Below are 8,654 nucleotides of genomic sequence, written 5' to 3'. Positions count from 1 at the left end.
GAACACCATCTTATAGAGAAACCACCACTGTACTCGCTAAAACGGCCACGGAGCTAAAGTAATCAAAGCACACTGTGCTAGAATCAAGAGCCTCATCGACAGGCAATAACAGATGAGCTATCATAGATATAGTTTTTCATTAAAGTGTCCTGCATCATAAGATGGTCTTGGTGTATGTCCACAAAATGGACATACACCAAGATATACCACAAACAAAATACATGAACAGTTACTTATGGATTCTCCTGCCATGCCTGCAAAAAACTTAGTGAAACAGCCAACTTAACATACAACATTCAGACATCCAAAACAAATCTGGATTCATATCCTGGATTTTTTTTTGTCAAATAATCATAGTACAGTGGACATAATGGAAAGGAAAATAAAACTCATCCTCCAATCATCATGTGTATTATGAGTGAGACCAGAGGTTTAAATGTGTCAAACATGGATGCTGCTGCGTGTTAAACCTTTTTAAGAAGCTTTCAAATGGATCTGGTGTACAAGGCGGGGACATAATATCACCACCATCTACGTGCACAATCCAGATAACACACACATACAATCTACTCTAGCGGTTGCTGATGAAAAGGAACAGAGAAAACACAGGGGTCTACAGGGGGGAGTCTATTCCCCAACGCTGACAGAGTTGATAAGGATAGCTCTCAGAGAAAATCCATAGAATTGATTCCGCACAGGTGTTGGGAACAGGTCAGGAGGGCTTTAAAACCATAGTGTAACTAACAAAAAAAATGTTATAAATAAATAAAAATATGTGAAATACAAAACAAAAATGGCACAGTACAGCACTATACAATTGACGTTGCATCCAACGCATGAGGTCTTTACATTGTAAAACATGAATGTGTGTTGAATGATTATAGAGTGTTGTGATGGTCATGCAGCTCTATACGTCAAGCACCTTCGTACGAAAAAGCTCATACAAAACCATTATATTGTTTTTCATTGTATCGTTTTGTATTCGCTCGCCTCGGACACAACCTTTTCTGGGGGACTCGGAGCATATCTGGACATGACTATAAAGGGGGAGGGTCGGCAATTAGTGCTGCACAATTAAGCGATAAATGATTGAGATCTAGATTCAGACACCGATCTCATTTCTAAGAATCATGCAGCATTGGCTGTCATTTGAGTTAATCTTTAAAGAGAGGTTCAAGTCAAGCACTTTGATGTTGTCTGTGTAAAGCCACAGTAGGTGGCTCCATGTGCCACATTTTGAATGTAGTAATGTTGAGTAACTATAGACATAAAATATATTCATGAATTTTTTTTGAGTGGTGATAGGCAGCCACTCCTATAGAGCGTCGCAGTTGCGTCCGCCCCCTTTCATGACGACGCCAGGCCCAGGAAATAATTCCCAAGGCATTTTCCCCATAGACATTTCAAAAAGTATTTATTTAAATACCTTTTAAGCGTCGTACGAAGCCAACTCGAGTCGTGACAAATCATGACAACAAACACAATATTTTGGACCAAACAAATAATTACAAAGAAGAAAAACCACAAAAAAAGTCTTGCCGTTTTTTCTTCTTTCTAATTATTTCTCACGACAAGAGTTGGCTTTGTTCATGGCGTAAACGTCTTTAAATAAATACTTTTTTAAAACAAAATGAACGGGGGATTATTTTCCGGGTCTATCGAGGGGGCAGGACTGCGACACTCTATTGACAGCAATGTGTGTCCCTATGTCTACGTACATACGTATGTGCATGTCTGTCTGTCCGAACACAGAAAGCTGAAACATCTCGTCAATACCACTGGATGGCACTGTTGCGCAGCGTCTCTCACACACACACACACACACACACACACACACACACACACACACACACACACACACACACACACACACACACACACACACACACACAGGTCTGGGAGGAGAGCTTGTACAGTACAGTACAACAGCACGGGTACAGTACAGCACCAATCAGTTCAGGCGGGTCTGATTTTAAGATTAACATTTGAGCAAGAATCGTACAGCACTACTCAGCAGTCTGTCTGTCTGTCTGTCTGTCTCAGCACGGACAGCTGCAGTAGTGCTATGTGACCTGGGGACCTGGCACTGCTGTGTGGCACACACACACACACACACACACACACACACACACACACACACCCATTGCCCACTGCAGAAGCTTAGCAATGTTAGTTACAGTTAGTACAGTACACACATTTACCAGTGACCACTGGTCACTTGTCAATTGTACAGCAGCAGTACTTTACTACTTGTACTACAGTACAGTACATATATTTATTCACATCGTGGCAAGAGTTGCCAAAGAACTCTCTATGACCAACAGACACAGACAGTATTGCCCAGTGTCCACCAGTGGGGAAGTCACTTGAAGTAATTCAGGACGCAGCGGCGTCAACTCCGGGGGTGCTCAGGCGCAGAAGCACCCACGGTGCGGCGCCAATATCAATATGCAGAAGCAGAATATGCACCCACTGTCCTGACTGAAATGTCCCTTCCTCAGTGGTTTCATGCACGTAGTCACTGTAAGTCACATACCTTTACGGGGGGTTGTGGGCGCTTGGGCCAGATAGGTGTTGGGCCGCCGCCCATGGGCATTCAAATGCTAATAAGGTGGCTTTTGTTCTGCTGCCAGGTAGAGCGTATAAATGTTGTATACAGTACAGTACAGGATTAATTTCCATTTGACTACGATGATGAAGCACCCTCCAGCCAAGAAGAGATTCGTCCAGTCCATGCTACAATTCGGCGCCGCCGCCGCCGGCTAAAACATACCCTAACTAGTCCTTAATATCTACGGAAAACCCACCAATAAGCCCTTATCCACAAGTAAGACGCGCAAACGCGTGAAGCGAACGCAGCTTGTGTGTGTGTGGTTGTGTGTGCGTGTGTGTGTGTGTGTGTGTGTGCGCGTGTGCGTGTGCGTGTGTGTGTGTGTGTGTGTGTGTGTGTGTGTGTGTGTGTGTGTGTGTGTGCTACAGCTGCGCCCTGTGTGTGTGTGTGCTACAGCTGCGCCCTCTGGTGGCGGGCGGGTGGTGTAACAGTGGGACAGACACACACACAGACACACACACAGACACACACACACACAGACATTCAGCCCTTGCTGTCATAGTAAGTGGCTCACTGCGTTCGCAAACACAAATTAACACATTTTTCTCAAGCCGCACAATTTCACTGGAGCGCAGCTCTTATATGCACGCAGACAGCACATGATACAGGCCTACACATGTCCCGTCCCAAACACTGAGGACAATGAGGAGGTAAAGTAAACTTGTTTATAATGTGGCAAGAAAAATATATTCCAATTACTTTTCGGTGCGCACTCACCATGAATCCAAGCAGAGGTCCTCACAAGTATAGCCGCCACAGTCCCAATGGCACCGAGCAAAAAGTTGATAACTTTGGCTATAATCAGCCAAATCTCAACCGATTGGCATAATTCCAAATGGTATACACTCAATGAAATTTATATTTTCCATTTTTCATGGGTGTATAAGTCATAGAGCCAGAGAAAGGAGAGATATGGTAGGGGAAGCACTAACCCCTGTTAGCCATGCAGCCTATATGTTTCATGAGCTGTGGTGGCTTGCACTCTCTCAATTAGGGATTTAGTGGTTAATTTCACTGATGTGTACAACCTTTATTCAAATAGTTGCAAATGTATTAATTAAAAGACTGAGCATGTATGTTTGATATAAGGCCAAATTTAGAGTATACTCTTCATTAGCAAACTGTAAATAAAGTACCAAACGGAGAAAAAAAAAAAACGTTTTTCCCCACACGCGGGGGGGGGGGGGGGGGGGGGGGCGTGGCTGGGGGGGGGGCTGCACCCACCGCCGTTATAGGAACCTGACGCCTCTGTCAGGACGGGAAGCCCTTTTGGTGTTTTAAGCATCATGTTGCATTATGTTATACTTTAGCTATTGAAAAATAGCAGATCTACAAGCTCATAGCGCGACACTGAGTGGCGAGCTACGAGCTTGTAGATCTGCAGTTTTTTTTTTATCGTGAAAATGTGTCGCAAATCTTGAATATATATTCTTTCAGAGCGAACGTTTTTAACTCAAATCTTTGCTTCTGGGGGGTCCCTGGAACTACATATTTTCAGACGACATATTTACAGATAATTCTGGGGGTCCTTGACATGAAAATGGTTGAGCAGTGCCACTTAGAAACAGGTTTTTCAGAAAACCTTCAGGATTTGGAAAGTCTAAATGGGTTAAACTGAATCAACCTGGTCAAAGACGTCTCACAGTTGTCCCTCCTACTGTACCACTATGACAATCAATGTCATATTTGACAACACAACAATAATGGGTTTTCTAGAAAAACAACAACTAGGTAGGTAGGTAGGTATGAATGTAGGTAGGTAGGTAGGTATGTAGGTATAGGTAGGCTACTAGGTAGGTAGGTAGGTAGGTAGGTACAGGTAGGTATGAATGTAGGTAGGTAGGTAGGTAGGTATGTAGGTAGGTATAGGTAGGCTACTAGGTAGGTAGGTAGGTACAGGTAGGTAGGTATGAATGTAGGTAGGTAGGTAGGTATAGGTAGGCTACTAGGTACAAGGTAGGTAGGGAGGTACAGGTAGGTATGAATGTAGGTAGGTAGGTAGGTAGGTATGTAGGTATAGGTAGGCTACTAGGTAGGTAGGGAGGTACAGGTAGGTATGAATGTCGGTAGGTAGGTATGTAGGTATAGGTAGGTTACTAGGTAGGTAGGTAGGTAGGTAGGTATGAATGTAGGTAGGTAGGTACAGGTAGGTATGAATGTAGGTAGGTACAGGTAGGTATGAATGTAGGTAGGTAGGTAGGTATGTAGGTATAGGTAGGCTACTAGGTAGGTAGGGAGGTACAGGTAGGTATGAATGTCGGTAGGTAGGTAGGTATGTAGGTATAGGTAGGTTACTAGGTAGGTAGGTAGGTATGTATGAATGTAGGTAGGTAGGTATGAATGTAGGTAGGTACAGGTAGGTATGAATGTAGGTAGGTAGGTAGGTATGAATGTCGGTAGGTAGGTAGGTAGGTATGTAGGTATAGGTAGGTTACTAGGTAGGTAGGTATGTATGAATGTAGATAGGTAGGTACAGGTAGGTATGAATGTAGGTAGGTACAGGTAGGTATGAATGTAGGTAGGTAGGTAGGTAGGTAGGTACGAACAGGGGTGGGTATAAGGCAGGTGGTAGGCAGTAGATAGATAGATAGATAGATAGATAGATAGATAGATAGATAGATAGATAGATAGATAGATAGATAGATAGATAGATAGATAGATAGATAGATAGATAGATGTCTCACTAAAAAGCATTGTATGAATTGTGCTTTATAAAAAAGAAACTTGACTTATCTTATCTTGCACAATTAGGCTAGTATAGCCTAGTATAGACTACAGGCGACCTACAAAACCTTTAAAAATAAAGGCAATTCCAAAATATGTCGGCCAATGGTAGCCTATAGTTTCAACATTATCTACTATGTTAAACTATTAGCTTATAGAGAAAACTTTTAGTCGTCATAAATCATATCAAACAGGGCGTGCTTTATTTTCAGTTTGAGTGAAAGACATTTCCACGGAAGGTGCCCCCTTGCAGACCCGGTCAGTTCGACTATATCTGCCCTTAAATTAATGTGCATGGATATCAACAGTCATTAATGACTGTCAACACCCTTCACGTGACAACTTTGCCGTGCAACAAAATAGGCTTAAATTGGTCAGTTAACTTAAATAATTGTATTTTTCATAGCAGTATAAGAACGTAGGCTACCTGTAGTAGGCCTAATGCTGGCTAATTTAAAATACGTGAAACACATAGCCTACACAGTACACACTATACACAGTAGATACTGCAAAGAGATGTTGCTCACCTGTGGCGCTTGCATGCAGTTTGGAAATGGAATTAATGTCAAAATGTTGCTGCTTTTTTACAGCGTCTCAGCAGGAGTTCAAATCAGAGCTGTTGTTGTTGTCTGCTGTTCTCTCTGAAGTCTCAACACAGGACATTCGCGCTGTCAACTTGTTGTGCAGCAGAAACGCTCCGAGATGTTTCTCTTTCTCGTGTGAGTGAGACAACAACACATTAAAGCTCTCATATCTTCCTCCGATGTGCTTCCCTGCACTCCGCCGCGCTCCTCGCTGCTCTCCAAATATGGCCATAGGAAGTGCGCGGCGCGGCGCGGCACTTTGAGCGCCTCGAGCTGTTGTTGCTGAGGGATGTCGGAAGGAAAACCCTGCCTGCACCCACCTGCTGCCACCATCCCAATCTACTTGTAGCCTATCAGTCCGTCTCATTAGCCGACCTATTCAATTAACCACTTAAGCGCTATAGCCATTGTTATATTGAATAGGCTATCATCAGGCTATGGACCCCAATGGAAACAATGAAGCCTTTCTTTTAAGGCTTTCTTGGGTTTAACAATCCTTTAGCAAAGTAAGCAGACCGTCTATGGAACTGAGGGTATAGGCTACTTTGCTGTGCTTTTTTGTGTGCCAAAAGTATTCATTAAATCAATCAATCAATCAATCAATCAATCAATCAATCAATCAATCAATCAATCAAAGCCAAGTGTTTCTCAACCTTTTCTTTTATTTCAAGGACCCCCAGTTAGTTTGATTAGCCCTTTAGCTTAGTATAGCCTATAGGCCAGTGGTTTTCAACCAGTGGTCCTGGGACCACCAGTGGTCCTTGAGGGGGTTCCATGGAGTCCCCAGCTAAATGATGATGGCAACCAAATGGACCCTTATAGATATTTAATTCTTGAGAGTGGAAAATGAAACTAAATGGACCCTCTCAGGTCCATTTGGTTTCATTTTACCCTCTCAAGAGTTCCATTATTGACTGTTACACAACAGCATTACTTAATTTACAAGAAGTTTACACATAAGTCTTCTGCTTTAGTTTTGGGTCTGCAAGGCTACATCTCATCAAATGGTGGTCCGTAGCTCAATGCAGAATAAATAATGGACCTTGATATGAAAAGGGTTGAAAACCACTGCTATAGGCCTATATAACACAATCTTTAACTCTGAGTGTATGCCCTACCCTCACAGACCAGAGTATGGGTCCATTTGGACCCCAGATTGTCCCCGACCCCCAGACCTTACATCGAGGACCAGTAGGCTATAGGCCTACTGTCTATTCGTTTCCATGCAGTGAGATTTTTAAGTGGTGCAACCACTTCATTACGGAGCTTTGTGTGTCCCTGGCTGGGTCTGTCCCTAGCAGCTGGCTGGGTCTGTCCCTAGCAGCTGGCTGGGTCTGTCCCTAGCAGCTGGCTGGGTCTGTCCCTAGCAGCTGGCTGGGTCTGTCCTTGGCTGCCTGCCTGGGTCTGTCAGTCTGTCCGAGCACGAAAATAGTGTTTGGTTGGTTTTCACAACCAAGTGTCACTGTAGCGCAGCCTAACACACACACACACACACACACACACACACACACACACACACACACACACACACACACACACACACACACACACACACACACACACACACACACACACACACACACACACACACACACACACACACACACATTATCTATATGGTTTTGGGTGTGACAGTACAGTACAGTACAGTACAGTGAAGAGGGACCCCCGGGGACCTCCACACGGTAACTCTGTCATTTCTTGACACGGGGCGGCTCACCGGAACCGGGCCGGCACCCTGGGCGCGTTCCTGTGGGTCTGGAAGTTCCGGGGACCACACACGGAGTTGCACCATTTACTTCACACAGATGTGATAGATTATTCTTTTTTTTTTTTTTTTTTTTTTATGGACTTGAGTTGATGTGACAGGACACAGGACTACTGTAGACCTACATTAATTGTATAATTCAAATCAGAAATGTTTTAAATGATGATCCTCATCTTTTTCTATAGCAAAGGTTTCCATACTCATTATGTTTGTTTGGACATTGTTTTACTGGGCATATCTTATATAATCATATTTTCTTATACACAATGTAGTACTTAAGTTAAGATTCTCCATGTACAGCATAGCACAAATCAGCAGGTTGAGGATATAAGTATATGAGGAGTCAAGTCTGCCTTGACTCCTCATAGTGAAGGGTAGGCATAATAAGCTTCACTGCTTCAGCCTACACCTTTTTGGTGTCACCTCTGTTTATGTAAACACAACAGAAGTATTTAACCATGTAATTGTAAAGCACCAAAATAAACTTTGCATTCATTCATATACTACAGACTAGTACACTGTAATGTACTGTATCAAGTGATCAAGTTCAACACTGAGGATTTTGCAGTGTGCATATCATCACTCTCTTCTCTTTTGCACATCAAGACATGAGGGGCACGTGCACAGATTCTATAAATAGGTATATGGGAACATTAATTACATGCTTACAGGGTAAGGCTGCCTTTGTAACTGTATACTATATACATTATTCCTTGACAAAAGCTCCAGCACAATTTGGTACATGACGGATGCTTTCTGAATGGAATCAGACAGCTGATCAACAAAGCCCAGTCTCCTTTGTGTTCAATAATTACGTATAAGCTACATAAGTATTTCTGAGGTGTTCTGGGGTGAACAACCCCAGAGTGATTTTAATACATTTGTAGAATTCTGCTGATTATTGTCAGGTGACATAAGCTCAAGATTGTGTTAAAATGTGAACTGTCTTTGACAAAGACAAATTGCT

The sequence above is a fragment of the Protomyctophum parallelum genome, assembly GCF_964188405.1.
Source record: "Protomyctophum parallelum genome assembly, chromosome: 13".
Lineage (NCBI taxonomy): Eukaryota > Metazoa > Chordata > Actinopteri > Myctophiformes > Myctophidae > Protomyctophum > Protomyctophum parallelum.
This window is presented reverse-complemented; position numbering follows the sequence as displayed.